This window comes from Bradysia coprophila, assembly GCF_014529535.1.
Source record: "Bradysia coprophila strain Holo2 chromosome IV unlocalized genomic scaffold, BU_Bcop_v1 contig_84, whole genome shotgun sequence".
NCBI classification, from domain to species: domain Eukaryota; kingdom Metazoa; phylum Arthropoda; class Insecta; order Diptera; family Sciaridae; genus Bradysia; species Bradysia coprophila.
In genome coordinates this window covers 2934841-2953221 of record NW_023503376.1, presented here as the reverse complement: position 1 = coordinate 2953221, position 18381 = coordinate 2934841, and the positions used below count along the sequence as shown (strand labels likewise).

At 36.3% G+C, this 18381-nt stretch overlaps 1 long non-coding RNA gene across 1 annotated transcript; it reads left to right on the top strand.

Moving 5' to 3' along the window:
- Positions 1 to 3348: 3348 nt before the first annotated feature.
- Positions 3349 to 12728, top strand: LOC119072827. Its single transcript, XR_005086931.1, has 3 exons — positions 3349 to 3453; positions 3849 to 3946; positions 12466 to 12728. It is a non-coding gene; the product is annotated as an uncharacterized LOC119072827 (long non-coding RNA).
- The last annotated feature ends 5653 nt before the right edge of the window (positions 12729 to 18381 follow it).

Genomic DNA, 18381 nt, shown 5'->3' with positions numbered 1-18381 from the left:
GGTATTCGTAACACGATTCGAACAAAAAAATAATTAAAAAAATCGGGGCAGATTCGTTTGAGCTAGAGTGATTAGAGTGACCAAATTTTGAGCTACTCGAGCGTAGGATGAAAGGACTAATATTTTTTTGCGATTATGAGAGATAGAGAGTTACTTTCTTCGGCAAAGTCTCAGAGCTTTACGAGTAGAGCAGAGGGGCATATGTGAAAAATGTCGAAAGTTGGAAATGGGTGGGTCAATTGGGGTTTTAGAGATATTTCTTGAATGGTGGCAGATAGAGAATTACTTTCTTCGTCATATTTTCGATTTTCTAAAACGACTGATATCCCAACAAAAATCTCTTCGAGAAAAGTGTGACGCAGTCTTTGAAGTACAATTTCTAAAATGAATGATATCGCTAGAGTTGACGCTTTCAGCTTCGTTACGCAAAAATTAAATTTTGCACCCAATTTTAGTTCATACAAGCTGGCTTAGTTTTTCTCATCATCTCTCAAATAATTTTTACCAAAAAATATTTGACTGGAAACAACCAAAATTTTACCAAAAAATCTGCGTCTCAAAGTGGCAAATGTTCAGGAACAGACCAGCAAGAAAATTTATCTGCCACATGCGACGCAGATTTTTTTGGTAAAATTTTGGTTGTTTCCAGTCAAATTTTTTTTGGTAAAAATTATTTGGCAGATGACGAGAAAAACTAAGCCAGCTTCTTTGAACTAAAATTGGGTGTAAAATTTAATTTTTGCGTAACGAAGCTGAAAGCGTCAACTGGTCAAATCTAGCGGTATCATTCATTTTAGAAATTGTACTTCAAAGACTGCGTCACACTTTTCTCGAAGAGATTTTTGTTGGGATTTAAATTAAAAAAGTTCTTATCACTCGCTGTACGTTGTGCGATCTTGACGGCTTAGCTCGTTGAGAATTTTTGCAACACTTAAACAGACTCTGATCGTCAGGATTGGTTAAAAAAATAGTTTTTCAACACGAAGGATCATAGGATAGACTTTTATAAAATAGAACAGATTAAAACAAGAACAAATTAAAACCAAAAGAAAATACAGTTCATTCGCTGTCTCCCTCGTTCATCGTACTAATTAACATTTCCTTTCATTTACTTTCCATTTCTCGTATTTCCCCTCAGTTCCTTGTAATTCCATCAATTCATAGTATTTCCTTCCAATAAAAAATTTTGTTGGAAAAATATCGTGGAATAATTAGAAAATAAGGATTTACAGGAAACAATACTAATTCATAGGCTGAATCCGGCAAGGAGGAATTGCTCCGGTAATTAAGCGAATTGAAAGAAATTAGCAATTGATTTGCCACCATATTGGCCAGTGGTTTCCCCCTTGATTTATTGTCGACGAATACCTTTGTAGCGAAATGCACTCGAATAATTTGGAGTGCGGTACAGCTGTTCAAACAGAACTTCGGTGTGCCACTGTTTGAAAAAACATTCAGACTGCATCAAAACAAACGTATATAAAATTGAGATATGGACGCATTACCCCACCAAAGTAATTAATTTAAAAAAAAAATTAGGTCGATTAACCCGTCTGCGTGCTCCAGCATCACGCTGAAGCAAAGCACCTAGCAGGGTAATAGAAAAAAATCGAGTAGTACTTTCATATCACTATGCGAATATTTCCATATCTTTTTTTTCTTAAATGTCATTGCAAAATTACCATTAAGGGTGCTAATGGTATTATTGGTATCGAAATACTACTCTGTTTGACGTGTTACAACCTCTATTTTCCTGCTAGGTGCTTTGGCTGAAGGCTACGTGTATGCTCACGCAATCAGTGGCAACAATGACCAGCAAGTAGTCAAGGCAAGCAATCAGAGGCATAGCTAACAGCAAGAATCCAAGGTAACAGTTACACGCAGTCAAGTTCACATAAATTTCAAAGATTAAATGTAACTTGTGTACCACTTGTAATTAAGAGACTTAAACGACGGCTGAACTTGTGCTGATGTCTATGCTTCAAAATTGCCATCTTCAGTTCATATGTAAAACATTAGTTTGGTTTTCAGATTTAAACCACAGTTTTGACAGATATTTGCGATGTATTTTGATAACGATAACGATATCATCAGCATTCCGCAACTTAGTGGCTCGTCACTTTTAGTAAAATATCGGCAGCTTCTATTAATGGTGAAGCTGTATGTGTGTAATCATGGACGGAAAAACTCAACGATGTACTCAATCGTTTCATCGTACGGATTTGCAGCAATCTGAGCTTATTCATCGCGAAATTCGATGACCGTGTTGCAAAAATTTGTTTCGGCCAATTTCCCTGATGTTGATGATAGGACAACCTCGACACGAAAAATTCGTCGAGATACTCAATGGTGTGATCGTCATGTAATCGAGTCCAACAGCGGTTTTTTTTTATCAGTTCTGATTGACTTCGGAACCACTCTTACTCTCTCAGAGCCAATGGGTGAAGTGGAATTCTATTCTATTCTATAAACTTTGAGGTGTTGCATTGAGGGAGTTGCGGGAATCGTTAATAATTTTCTCACAGTGGTTCGTCATTAACGATAGGTACAATCCCACATTTGAAAAAATGAAAATTAAACTTGCGACGATTGTTCTGTTAAGTAACGAATATGAACGGATAGTATGAACGTGTTAAATCTGCATTTTTAAAGACGACAAGTCCAAAAGAATTTAAAGTTTAACTCTTTTTCGGAATTATTTTTTGTAAAACTTTCTTTACATCGGTTACATGAAGCTATGAATAAAGTACATTCTCCGGTAGATTAGCACCTACGACAAAACGGACTTCACATCTGGAAAGTACATACCCAAATGTGTCCAGATGTGACTTTCCAAGTTATAGCGTGGGAAAATGTGCCGATCACATCTAGCGAAAAAGACAAATGTGAAAAAATGTTCAAAGTTTTTTCCGTCGCAAATGAACTGTTGCATTCGGAACATGCTCTAGTGTTTTCCTGTTAAATTGTTACAGACGGCTGTCATCTGTTATCGACAACAACAGCAATAATAAACGAGAAGGTCTGACTAATGATGTCTTATATAGCAAAAAGCATGTTCAAAACAAATGAAGTAAAAGATTTTTGAAATCAATCAATGAAAATCTTCGATCAAATGTAGTTAGCAGAAGTAATAGTTTGAATAGTTAAACTGTTAATATGCTTGCCGTCTGCGACAGGTTAAGGTAGGTAGAAACATAATTTTGAAAATAAAACCCTCTTGGACTGACTGGACTAGTGTTTTTTCGGGCGGCCCGCTCATCTCTACTATATGCACCGTTGTTCTTATACTGTATCTTGTCTAGAAGAGAATTAAATTCGGTCATTACAGCAAAGTTCATTGATATATTTGGATTTCGTCATTATAAAACATCGTGTGACGACGACGAGTAGAGAATGTACACACAAAGATCACTAAATGAATTTAGATGTACCGCACATTACGGTGTTTCTAATGTGAGTTTTGATGTCGTCGTTGATTTGTGAATTTATCGTTTGTGTTTATAATTTTGATTGTGTTCTTCCACATGAAAAATGTCAACATTCAGTGGCGATTTCATCACTCACTGCAGTTCTAATCAATCAATTAACATAAGTCTTAAATGAATATCCATTTTTAGTCAATATTGTTCGTGTAAAATTGTTAAATAGTTATTTATTCCACCGAGTGACAAATGCCTTTGCGTCACTGAGTTGAGAAAAATAGAATTATTTTTCAGCTCACTCTTTAGACTTATAAATCTGTGATAATGATAATTATCCTGAAATACGTTTCGTGCAATGAGTGTCGCAGATAATATTTTAACAAATTTTATTATTGCTTCAGTCAAAGTAATTTTCATTTATTTTAGAATGTTTGCCATTTCAAGAGTGGTTCCATCTGCTATAGCAGTGGCGGCGGCCGCAGCAACATCTTACGGCATAAAATCAAGAACTAAAACGGAAGCAGGTAAATCATAAGTCTTTTGAAATTAAAATGCCATAACAGGGCAACAAATTATAAAATTTTAAGTTGGCCTCACATTTAAAAATTGCTATCTAAGTTTTCATTCCTTTGACCTTTGTCCACGTAAACCTATTACGGGCGGATATCATTAATTGTTTGTCGCCCATCTATACACCAAAAATAATCAAATAATCAACAGATTCATAAAGACATCACTAACTACAATATCAGTGAATGCTCAACGAGATGCTCAACCGATTTTCATAAATGTTCATTACACTCGGAATCCATTTTACGAAATCGCGAACTCACTCGTGTTGTTTAAAGTAAATCGCTTTAGAAACGTGGAAACGGTTATTTTGACTCGTGTTGTCAAAATAACCGTTTTCAAAGCTTGTTAATTGCTTAAGTGTGATATCGCCAAAACTTGAACCAATTTGAAAACAATAGCTAACGAGCTATAGCTCGTTTGAATCGTCTTTCAATGCCAAGAAATAATGATCTTTTACTTTTTCGTTTGGTTTCCCATTTTCGAAGTGATCACGTGAAAAGTTGTAGCATGTCAAGGGGTGGTGAAAACAGTTTTTAGGTCTTTTTTCCATAGGGAAAAAAACACCTATTGACTACCAAAGTGGTAGTTGACTACCAAAGTGGTAGTTGACTACCAAAGTGGTAGTTGACTACCAAAGTGGTAGTTGACTACCAAAGTGGTAGTTGACTACCAAAGTGGTAGTTGACTACCAAAGTGGTAGTTGACTACCAAAGTGGTAGTTGACTACCAAAGTGGTAGTTGACTACCAAAGTGGTAGTTGACTACCAAAGTGGTAGTTGACTACCAAAGTGGTAGTTGACTACCAAAGTGGTAGTTGACTACCAAAGTGGTAGTTGACTACCAAAGTGGTAGTTGTAGTTGGACTACCAAAGTGGTAGTTGACTACCAAAGTGGTAGTTGACTACCAAAGTGGTAGTTGACTACCAAAGTGGTAGTTGACTACCAAAGTGGTAGTTGACTACCAAAGTGGTAGTTGACTACCAAAGTGGTAGTTGACTACCAAAGTGGTAGTTGACTACCAAAGTGGTAGTTGACTACCAAAGTGGTAGTTGACTACCAAAGTGGTAGTTGACTACCAAAGTGGTAGTTGACTACCAAAGTGGTAGTTGACTACCAAAGTGGTAGTTGACTACCAAAGTGGTAGTTGACTACCAAAGTGGTAGTTGACTACCAAAGTGGTAGTTGACTACCAAAGGGGTAGTTGACTACCAAAGGGGTAGTTGACTACTAAAGTGGTAGTTGACTACCAACGTGGTAGTTGACTAATACGGATGTTGTCGATATGTTTACTGTTTGAGAGCTGCACACCGACTGATGAAATTAATCGGCTCGCTTGCCTATTAATAATTCCAAAATTTGGTAGTTGAATACCAAAGTGGTACTTGAATGAGTACCAAGCTAGTAGTAAACAGAAATTGAAAAAAAAAATGAAAAAAGACCTCACCAGGCTTTAGCCGGTCTATTCTTGTTTGGTGATAGCTCGAGATAGACGTGTTTATAGAAGTTGAAATGTTGAAGAAACGTTATCCTGTGGCAGACCTTCATACAGAGTATAATTATCGGTATGGGCCGCCACCCGTTCTGGACTTATGACTAAAAATATGGTGAATGTTTGGACAGTCCTGCTGGCTTGCAACAGCGTTTATCCGCGGAACTGACTAAAGGGTGTTGTAGCTGGACTTACCCTCTTTCATTCCACGTATAATAAACCTCAGATCAATTCTGTTGCAAGCCATGAAGCTAGTCGAAGTAAAATGTCGCTCCAGGAGACCCATATTTTTCAGTGTTTTCAACTTGTTTTTTTGTCTTCAAAGAGGCTGGAGCGATGTAAATGAAATAAACTAAATCAAATTTGCTTGTTCAGCACAAAATTGTCCTGAACCGTGGGATCATTGGCCTTGAAAATGTTGCTTTCCTCTTACTTCACAGTAGGTGGAATACCTCATTTATTTGACTCCACAAAATGATCAAAAACTCAATTGCTTGCCACGAATATAGGTTTATTGTAAAGCAGAGATGTGCACCGTTCGTTTACAGTCAACAAATGGTCACTCAAGATGTAATTTGTACTTCACAAGAGGTCACAACCGTTCCCCAATATGGGAAATGTGCGTAAAATCCAGTCTTTTTTTTATGTTTAACGAACGGTTCACAATAAAGTATAGTTTCCACTTAAAAAGAGCACTCCGTTTAGCCTCCATCTACATGACAGTTGTAAAATAGAACAAAAGAACTCATGTAATGAACTACCTCCGCAGCATTCAATGTAATCTACTATTCCCTGATGGTGCAGTTGCCGTGGAAATGCCCGGGTCTATGAAAGGTGCACGATATGTCTTGAAAGACTTGGATAGCTCTTGGTACACTGAAAAAGAATAGTAAAGGATCTTCGTTCTCGATGTCAAAAACTAGGTTCTCGACTTCGTCTCGAACCATTTACGCCATCACGAACCGAGACCCCACTTTATAGTTCTAGTCTAGAACTTCTAGATATATAAAATACTGTTACCTCCACCATTGAACTTTATGCATGCTTCATTCAGAACAGCTGTAGACGCTTGTACCTTACAAATATCTTTCGGCAGTGATGTAGAACATCAAATGAAACGAGTTGGTCCATGTACATTTTTAATTTAATTTTTAATCAGTTGTACATTGCACAATAGGTGATGGAATTTGTTTATGTACTGTCCGTTTGACAAGCGGATCGCCACGGTTCAGCAGTGGGTTTCGAACATTTGTTTTTTACACGTTGGCACACGTGCTCTTGTCAGATTCAAGATTGTTTTTACGAAGGTTACGCTGATTATACTTTGTGAAAAAGGCCAATACCTTGCAAATATGTCACAACTTGGACAGAATTTGACACTACAATATCTGCAACATAAAAAACCAAATGTTCGAAACCCACTGAAACCCCGTGCTTCCATCTACGTAGTATACACATACTAGGTGAGCCAATCTTAATCTATATTATGTTTAATTTAAGAGTCAATTCGCCAAAACTTCAACCAAGTTGTATGAAACATGAAAACAAGCCATCAGCGATTTTCGGCGGGTACACAGTAATCGATTCAGGTGATCCTCCTGAGTCATTTGCAACAAAAAAAAATCCTCGAAATAATTATGTTTTCACGCCAGAAATCATGAAAAAATGTACTGCGCGAGGGTGACCAAAATAGTTTTTGTTGCATATCACCAAGAATACGTAACGCATTTATCTGAAATTATGGTCATTGGTAGAGGTGTTGACGCCGCATAAGCTGGCCTTTAAAACATTTCGAAATTTTTCGTGTAAGTGGTGCAGTAGCTATTTTAGGGGAAAAAAATTCCAACTTTTGCAGAGTGTTTTCAAAAAGTTACAACGATAGACTTCGAAGATATGGGTGTCGTTGGGTAGGTGGTGACCTCTACTATCCATGACACCATGAACCTACCGCGGCACGACTTTCGTTGAGCTTCAATTTTGATTGAAGTATACTAACACAAAAATTCTCTATAATTCCACTTTTCTTCGCGTCTATTTCAATTTTTCTGACGTATGTGACAATTTTAAATCAGGGCTGCAGTTACTGGCACCTTACGCTTCGGGAAATTTCGTTTAGGGCCTATAAAATTTGAAACAAAACCAACTGATTCAATTGTGTCATATGTTCCTCGGGTATCTCCAGACTTCCTAGTATGGCCAGTGCGGCACTGTATCAAGTGTTTACTAGCATATTAGAATCATATTTTGTACTTTAGCCACTTACCGGAAGGATTTTTTTTCCTGACAATTTTGTGGAACCACTTTTTTCCGGTTGTCTTTTTATTTTTGGCAGTAGAGTTGTAAAAGTGAGCTGTGTCGCATGTTGAATAATATTTATTTGTGAACTAAAAGTTGAATTATTTCGCCAATAAACAGACGATTTATTTGGAAGAGTGCAGATTTGTTGTGCTTAGAAAGACGCTGCGATACATACCCAAAAAAGGTCGAAAGGTCGGTGTGTGGAAGCGCTAGACATTGAAAATCAGTATATGGTTTTCGGTTTCGGGATCTCTTGGACAGCAGCGACCAAACAAGTTTGACGATGGATAGTAGAGAGTAGTCCACCAGGAGTCCAACGATACTACGGATGCCGTTGGCCGTCGCTGTCCAAGGTTGTGACAGGAAATTGAGAAAATTTGACTACGTCGGAGAACTTCTTAGGACTCCCCTGGCGCCATAAAGCCACAAAAAAACGAAAAACCTATCGGACCTCGTTACTACGGGTTCACACAGCTCAATTTTACAACTCTACTGCCAAAAATAAAAAGACAACCAGAAAAAAGTGGTTCCACAAAATTGTCAGGGGAGACTAACGATTCTATAGAGCCATCGATCATTCGGATCGGATGTGGCTTGAATCTCAGTTGTTCGATACCTTGGCAAATTTATTCTTAATTCAATCGAATCCATCCTCTCTTTTTTAAGAGATCGAAACTGTAATATAACAAGTGCACGAATATTGTCACACAGCCTGGAAGGCAAAATGCGAAAGTGGCAATCATAGATTTCGCTAGATGTGGTAAATTAATCATTAAATTAAATGAAAATATGCAAGTGAAGAACATTAGCATGCAACAGATTCCAGGAGGTACTACGTAAGCTATCAATGATAGCGTATTGGTCAACTGGATTCGGAAATATGCAAATAAAATTGATAAACCACTTGATATTATGCATGTAACACCAATTATCATGTATAACGCCCATCGATCTATAACTTCACATAGTAATATCACACATTCGTTGTCATCATTTTCAATATTGGTTAAATTTGGTCTATTGTAACAATCGCCTTCGACCGTACCGTCAATTAATTCCGGTATATTTGATGAATTTTCTGCATATGACGGAATATTATTTGCTACATCTGAGCAGTTGATTTTTACTCTCTGTTTAGCAGTTGCCAAGTTGGTCAATGCTGATACGTAAACACTGGCGGATATACACAGACCAAGTGAAAGAACCTGTTGGAAATAAACATTTTTGATTACGATGCCACCATGTCTGCATTTTACATTGAGGTAAATAAACTAACTGGAGGAATATAGTGAAAGATTTTACTTGAACTTGAAAAAGTCCCCTTCGGGTCGGGCTGTAAAACCCCACTTATCTAATACACAACTTGGAACCTCGGAAGTAATATACTATCCCAACAAAAATCTCTTGGAGAAAAGTGTGACGCAGTCTTTGAAGTACAATTTCTAAAATGAATGATATCGCTAGAGTTGACGCTTTCAGCTTCGTTACGCAAATATTAAATTTTACACCCAATTTTAGTTCAAACAAGCTGGCTCAGTTTTTCTCATCATCTGCCAAATATTTTTACCAAAAAAAAAAATTTAGACTGGAAGCAACCAAAATTTTACCAAAAAAATCTGCGTCCCGAAGAGATTTTTGTTGGGATATCAGTCGTTTTAGAAGTGTAGTCAACACTGCTTTTTATAACAGTTTACAGTTTTAATTCAAAAATTTTACGAAAATCGAAAATTTGACAAAATTCGAAAATTTGACGAAATTCGAAAATTTGACGAAATTTGACGAAATTCGAAAATTTGACGAAATTCGAAAATTTGACGAAAATTTGAAAATTTGACGAAATTTGAAAATTTGACGAAATTTGAAAATTTGACGAAATTCGAAATTCTGGGGTAATGGCGTATCACATTTTCATTTTTATGCCCACCCTGAGGTTCCTGCAAAATTTCATGGAGATTGGCTGACTAGTTTCCGAGATCGACCGTCGATAGATAGACAGATATACAGATAGAAACATACAGAGTAAGTTGAAAGATTTTGATTGTTTGGAAAACGTTAATTTGGTGCATTTTCTATCAAAATGACCAACTTCAAAACGATGTATCTCCGGCAAATTTAAAGTTACATAGTCGAGTGATAGCTCGTTTTGCTCGTATTTGAAGCGCGAATAAGGTAGAATAGGATTTGTGGTGATACAGGCCAAAGGAAAGAATCTTAAATTCTCGCCTATATATAGTTGCCGCGTCTCAAAAAAATTTCTTCGTTCTTTTTTTGGAAGTTAGACTGTGTCAAGTCCTCCGCTAACGCTCCGGACATGATCACCAATTCTATCACTAATATTACTGAACTACCTGTCGTCGTTGACAAGAATCCTTGGTTAATATATTTATCTCAATGTCATTTTTAAAATCACTCTTGTATCTCTGAAAACAAGACACTGGCACTGTGCAAGTCACAAAAGTGCGACATTCTCTGTACAATTAGACAATTTCTCGTTTTCTTTCCACTGAACACCTGAAAACTCTTCGTTAAAGCAACAAGCGAAAATCAGTGTGTTCTGCAAAAGTTTGCCCAGGTGATGATTGTTTCGAGAAGCCAGGCAAAACATTTATACCAAATAGAGTATTTAAAATACTCTTGTCGCAAATCTTTAAATAAAACATTTACCAAAATAACAGCTGTTATAGCAGTCTCATTTTTATTACTCATCGTGACAGGGTGATACGTTTAGTGGATAATATCGTATAAAGCTTTGGCAAAGAGCCTCAATACAATCATTGAAAAGAAATCTACTGTTTAATTCCGAATTATTTAGAGTTTCTTTTGATTAGCAGACACTTTCTTTTCAATTTACTAGAACTGTTCAAGTTGAACAACAATTAAGAAATCGACATTTATCGATACAATTTTGCGAAAGACAAGATAAGGTAATCACCAAGTTTCGGCAATGTGATTTCAACAAGGCTGTTTAGTACGGGCACGCAATACCAGTTTTGTAAGTTCAGAAATAGACGTTGCTAGCAGCAACTTGCTACTGAAAAATGTAAGCTTATATTCGTAAAAAGAATATATTTCACTCGTTGACATTTTGTTAAGTACAAAAACTATACCAATTCGGCAATCATCGATAAATCAATAAAAAAAGGTGTGAGTATGGCATGACAGGCACTTTAAGTTTGTGTTGCTTAATTTCAATTTGTTCAAACGTATCAGTAAAGAACCTGTTCAGGGTACCAAGAGCTATCCAAATCACCCAAGACATCCGGTGCACCCAAGCCAGCAGTCAGAGCGACCAATCCAGTGTTTTCGATTCCTTCAAAGTAATGGATTTCTTGATTTGCATATGGATTCCATGAATTCCTCTATTGATTCCACAATTTTGTTGTTTAATTCGTTTAATGTACTGTTTTGGCTGTCATTTTTGTTGCAAATTTCTTCAATTCTTTCAGTCGTTGCACATCGGTCTTGTCTTTTTCTTCGCCATTTTTACCTCTTCACCATCTTCATTCGCCCAAGTCTACTTCCGCTGAATCTTCCTAGTAAAAAATGATTTCATTGCGAACAAATTGTATTGCTGTAGGAAATTGAGTAATGAGTCACATCTTGCGTTTCTTTCGTCGTAGCTGAAATTCCCAATAGAGGGATTCTTTTGAATTTCGACTGACCGAAATCGGCGCTATTTATTCCGGGACTTTTTTATATATGCCTAGTTAGGCCTTGGTGCCTAGGCCCCAAAACCAGTCTCAGATATTTTTGATCTTCCATACCTGGCTGGTTGTAAGTGGCCAAAAGTCGAAAAATGCGGATTCGTAGTACTACCGGGGCAAATATTAACGTCAAAAAGTTTGGTGATAAATGGCCGAAAATATGACTTCCAGAAAATTTCTCAGAATCTAGAGAACCTCGGCGAACTTTGATGAGAGCTGTGACCTCACTAATGCAATTATTTGATTAAGTTATTAATTATTTGAATGTGGAGGACCTCAGCTTTACAGCGATACGCATATTTACTAGTTTGGCGGAGTGAAACACACAGTTTTCATCTGTTACGTAGTCACGTGCCAAACTACTAAATATGGGTATCGGTGTAAAGCTGAGGTCCTCCACATTCATAATAAGTAATAATTTAATCAAATAATTGCATTAGTGAAGTCACAGTTCTCATCAAAGTTCATCGAGGTTCCATCGATTCTAAGAAATTATCCGGAAGTCATATTTTCGGCCGTTTATCATCAAATTTTATGAAGGTATTATTTGCCCCAGGAGTGCTCGACCTCAGCTTTCCAACGAACCCATACACGCCCGTGTCCTCGCCACCTTACGGAAATGAAATCTGGACTACGAAACCGCATTTTTCGACTTTTGGCCACTTACAACCAGCCAGATATGGAAGATCAAAAATATCTGAGACTGGTTTTGGGGCCTAGGCACCAAGGCCAAACTAGGCGTATATACAAAAGTCCCGGAATAAATAGCGCCGATTTCGGTCAGTCGAAATTCAAAAGAATCCCTCATAGAAGTTTCAGACTCTTCCTCTTCGATAGTTATACTCGATAATATAAGCGAAAAACGGAGCTAAAGCGTATAACTATTTGTTTATTGTGAGGCCACTTTTTTATATAAGTTCATTGGTACATCAGACGTTTTGCTTAAATTTATGTAATTTTTACAATTTTGTTTCTCAAGATGTGGAGATCATAACGAAACCTTTTAGTTTTCGTGGACATGTGTCGGTTACAAGCCAACAAGGTGACTCGTCGCTTAAGTTTGCCTGTGACAAGTAAAAATGTGGCCGAACATTGCTAACTGAAACTAATTATTCTGCAACAGCGATGGACCATTTCAACATGCAGTTCAATTGATTTTTAAGAAAGCGGCGGGGACCGTTCCCTATATTAATTCAAATAGTTTTTAGTTGTTGTCTAAGCTTAATTTTGTGCAAATTTTGAAAGTAAATCAGTTTTAAGCTAAATTATGAATTTAATTTTGATTAGATGACACCAAAGTAATGGAGGCTTGAGATGAGGCTTGAGATGAGGCTTGAGATGAGGCTTGAGAATGATGTTTTGTACACGACCAATTCCATACTGAGATCTTTAAGGAATGCACTTACATTTGGTTGTATATAACTTTGTCAGGAAACACCTGAATGAATAAGGGAGGTATGAAAAATAATGAGTAAGGATCATGCTTCAAAGTGATGAAATAAAAGCCGAACCTCTAAATTAAACCTTTTGATTCATCGTCCCTAACGTTTCGTAAAATGAGAATATTAAGCGGATTTTGCAGAACTTTTTTTTTATTCATGGGAGGAACTCTACGGGCTTGTTTGAAAGTGGGTAAGATCTTACTAATGTTTGAGATCCACTTACTTACTTCCTTGCCTGTATCGTAGGGTCTTGCATCAGAAAATCTCCCAAAAATGGTTCTCACCAAATGTTGACTATAACTGAAGATGCCTGAGTTTATGTAACGAATAAGACGTGAAGTCTTATTGTCCTTAATGTCTCAATACCCAAAAACAAAATCTGGAGCAAACATTCGTGTTCATCATTGAATAAGAAGCGAAGGAACATTGGCTCTGCCTACAGCTAGTGTAGAGTATATTACGGAGCAAAATAATGGATCGGGTATGTTATGGATATACATGTAGTGAGCGAAACAAGTGTGAGAAAATCATGATAATGAGTGTTCGGGCGGGCTGCACACGTTTTGAAAACAACATTGTGAAGACACCATCATCATCATACATTCAGTTGTAGCATGGGCACATAATAGAATTTCATCGAATAATGGAGATCAAAACAAAACCTCCAAATATAGCGCCATTCAAAAGCATAAAAGAAAAGCATGTCAAAGCAGAAGTCTGCGTTGAGAAGAGAATCAAGTACATAATGCTGTCGTATATAACATGAAAATTCAACAATAGACGATTTTATTTGTGCGGTAGCTTTTAAAATGCTCGGCGTATATTATTTAGTGATATGTGATGTGTTAAAGTGTGCTCTCTACCATTATTGATATATCACTGGCTTTTCAGTCGCCGACTGTCAATCTATTGACGAAATTATTCAGCACAACCATTTTTTTCGGAGGATCATTTACCTTTCACAGGTAGTACCAGAATCAGAGCATGAGGATGGATAGGTGATGTTATGTGGAAGGCTATGTATTAACGACAATAAAGATAAAAAGCGGTGAGGTCATAATTAACAAAATATTGGTCGAAATTAATGAAGTAATAGATTTTACATCAATCTGTCGAACCTTTAGATCAATTGAAGTGACAAATTCGATAAGAATTTTTTTTGTGGTATAAGCTACCAGTCTTCGAAATCATATGGTAGCAAATACAGATTGATTATGTGCAATCATAATCGTGGCCTTGCTGAATTTTTTTTGGATCAATTGACGTTTCAAAAGTATGATAAGACACTAGTAAACTTATAAAATTTCGTCTTGTTTGAGTAGTTTTCGTTTAGCTGGTATGTTGATACCCAACAAAAATCTCTTCGAGAAAAGTGTGACGCAGTCTTTGAAGTACAATTTCTAAAATGAATGATATCGCTAGAGTTGACGCTTTCAGCTTCGTTACGCAAAAATTAAATTTTGCACCCAATTTTAGTTCAAACAAGCTGGCTTAGTTTTTCTCATCATCATGTGGCAGATAAATTTTCTTGCTGGTCTGTTCCTGAACATTTGCCACTTTGCGACGCAGATTTTTTTGGTAAAATTTTGGTTGTTTCCAGTCAAATTTTTTTTGGTAAAAATTATTTGGCAGATGATGAGAAAAACTAAGCCAGCTTGTTTGAACTAAAATTGGGTGTAAAATTTAATTTTTGCGTAACGCAGCTGAAAGCGTCAACTCTAGCGATATCATTCATTTTAGAAATTGTACTTCAAAGACTGCGTCACACTTTTCTCGAAGAGATTTTTGTTGGGATATCAGTCGTTTTAGTAGTTTTAGAACACTGCTTTTTATAACAGTTTATAACAGAAATTCGGAAATTTGGCAAAATTTGAAAATTTTGCGAAAATCGAAAATTTGACGAAATTCGAAAATTTGACGAAAATCGAAAATTTGACGAAATTCTAAAATTTGACGAAATTCTAAAATTTGACGAAATTCTAAAATTTGACAAAATCGAATTATGTTTTTAGAGGTATTTCTTGAATGGTGGCAGATAGAGAGTTACTTTCTTCGGCAAAGTCTCAGAGTTTTACGAGTAGAAAAGAAGGGCATTTGCGAAAAATGTCGAAAGTTGGAAATGGGTGGACGAAATTTAACGAAAATTTGACGAAATTTAACGAAATTTAACGAAATTCGAAAATTTGACGAAGAAAGTAATTCTCTATCTGCCACCATTCAAGAAATATCTCCAAAACCGTAATTGACCCACCCATTTCCAACTTTCGACATTTTTCGCAAATGCCCTTCTTTTCTACTCGTAAAACTCTGAGACTTTGCCGAAGAAAGTAACTCTCTATCTGCCACCATTCAAGAAATATCTCTAAAACCCCAATTGACCCACCCATTTCCAACTTTCGACATTTTTCACATATGCCCCTCTGTTCTACTCGTAAAACTCTGAGACTTTGCCGAAGAAAGTAATTCTCTATCTCTCATAACCAAAAAAAATATTAGTCCTTTCATCCTACGCTCGAGTAGCTCAAAATTTGGTCACTCTAATCACTCTAGCTCAAACGAATCTGCCCCGACTTTTTTAATTATTTTTTTGTTCGAATCGTGTTACCTTTCATTTGATGGGTCGCACGCCTCTGTAGGTTTCAATACAGCTAAGCTACAGCCGAAAACGCGTTCCCGATCCTCGAAAACCACACTCAGAAACCACTTCGAGGCCAATAAAACAAAATTCTGGTTTTTCCTGGGGTAATGGCGTATCACAATTTCATTTTTATGCCCACCCTGAGGTTCCTGCAAAATTTCATGGAGATTGGCTGACTAGTTTCCGAGATCGACCGTCGATAGATAGATAGATAGAAACATACAGAGTAAGTTGAAAGATTTTGATTGTTTGGGAAAAGTCAATTTGGTGTATTTAGTACGAAAAGTGACCAATTTCAAAACGATGTATCTCCGGCAATTTTAAACCTACATAGTCGAGTGATAGCTCGTTTTGCTCGTATTTGAAGCGCGAATAAGAATAGGATTTGTGGTGATACAGGCCAAAGGAAAGAAACTTAAATTCTCGCCTATATATAGTTGCCGCGTCTCAAAAAAATTTCTTCGTTCTTTTTTTGGAAGTTAGACTGCGTCAAGTCCTCCGCTATCGCTCCGGACATGATAGTAATGGAAATCTTAGTTATGCGAGCACTCATGCTTTTAGGAATCGAATCGACTTTTCTTGTTTTTGTTTCTTGAGATCATTTGTGAAAAAAGTGTTCTAGTGGAATATGGAACAATAAAATTCTTCATAATCGCATATTCTGTGACAGTCCATGATCATTTATTAGCATTTCAGTTCTGAACTGTTAAAAACCTAAACCTCTTAGAGACGGCTATCATCTGTTATCGCCAACAACAGCAATAATAAACGATAAGCTCGACTAAATTTATATAGCAAAAAGCATGTTCAAAACAAATGAAGTAAAAGATTTCTGAAATCAATTTCTGAAAATATTCGATCAAATGAAGTAACAGTTTGTATAGTAAAACTGTTAATATGCTTGCAGTCTGTGACAGGTTAAATTCGGTCAACCGTAGCTGGTCAGCTGCATACATCACGGTCAGTAAGTATATGACATTTCAAGACATCATAGAATCTCTACTTTCAAGATAGATTTTGATCGAATATCAATGCCTCGAAGGTTACAAGGATTCTCTTATTTATTCCGTATTGTAACAAGTGTTGTGCAATACTGTGGTACCACAGTTAACATATTTATACCACGCCAAACTTCCAAGTATTGTGTACATCGTATACACATGGAATACGATAAAAAAAAATCTTTTCCTATTATCATCCATTTTATTCATATTCAAACAAAAATCATTGAATTTGTATACTTTATTCGTGCTGTTGAAAATAAACTTATTGTGTAAAAACACAATGACAAAAATATTATAAAAGCGAGAGAGAAAAGCTTTTTTTTATGTTTATCAAAAGGAATTTCTATAGAGAGAATCATTATCCATTGTGCAAATTTATTGTGAATGTGAATCATAGAGGTATCTATACAGCTAGGTGCTATATAGACACGCAATCTATTCAAACTGTGAAAATTCAATGAAAACCGAAAAAGGAAGGTATTGTAGATAGATAGAGATGTATGCGATTTCATGTCATGACCATCATGATGAGAAATAGACATCTCTCTTTGATTTCTATCCTGTATAGCTTGAATGAATTTCTCTCCCAATTTCTCCGTATCGCTCCACATTTTCGTTAACTCTCTCTCTCTCTCTCTCTCTCTTTGCTTTGTTGTATACCTCAAATTTTCATAGCATGGGAGAGTATTATGTTCACAAAGAATTTTTCCATTTACAATTTTCCTTTCGGCATGGTTTACAAAATTTTGTTTTCCTTGCTCACTGTTGTCTGAATGCAAAACAAATACGAAAATTGGTAGCTTGCATTTGCAAGTTTTCAGTTGTTGTTTAAATGCGGTTGCGGTAGCAGTGCGGAAGTTTGTGCGAGATATAATTAGCAATGTGGACGAAAATTTAGTGCGGTGTTTTCATAAATTTTCTGTTTTTTGTTGTTTTACTCGAATTTTGTCACGTGCTGTGTTGATGTGTTTACTTTTTTTTGTATAACTAAGAGGGTATAACTAATCTTGTCATGGTTGAGTGTTCGAATTATCTTGTATTGTTTGTAGTTTCTTTAAGAAATGAGTTCGCAATTTATTTAATTAAAGGTGCAAGTGAACCACTGAGTGAATGTTACAACTCAATTGAATGGATAATAATTTAGAGAAAAATGTACACTTTTTGATATACTGGTAAGTTTTTGTATTTGTTTGTATTTGTATCGAACAGCGAATTGGTATTTTTTGTTAATTAGACAACCAAAATATTGTGTTTACGTCTGCAAAAATAATAGAAGCAGTACCACCCCCTCCTATCAGTTTGCTGTACATGATTTTGTACTCAAAATTTTTGAATTCTTTTTTGTTGCAAGTTTTTTTAAATTGAAATCTGGCGAGCGCAATGTTAAATCGACTAGAAAGTGTAATGCGTCATCATGGGCGCGCGTTACTAGAAAAAATTTAAAAAAAAAATTTTGTCGTAGACTGCAGAAATATATATACAGCAAATATTGAAGTTCCACAATTCAAATACAAATGACTCCAAATTACCATTTAAAAAAAAAAAACTAGGCGTCCGTACGAGTTCAACGAGCTATCACACGTTCTTGCAGCTTAAAATTTGGCCACGCAAAAAATATTCCAAGAAGCCCCATTTCCATACATTTTGGTCAATTTCAGTACTTTAAACGAAATGAAAAAATGTTACGTTACTTTGTTAGTCCGTCCGTCCGTCCGTCCGTGTTTCCTATCTTCTAAAGTCTTCTTTAGATTTTGTTGAAATTTTGGGAGTAGATTCTAGTCGTCATTCTAAGACATTCCAGAAAAAAATTT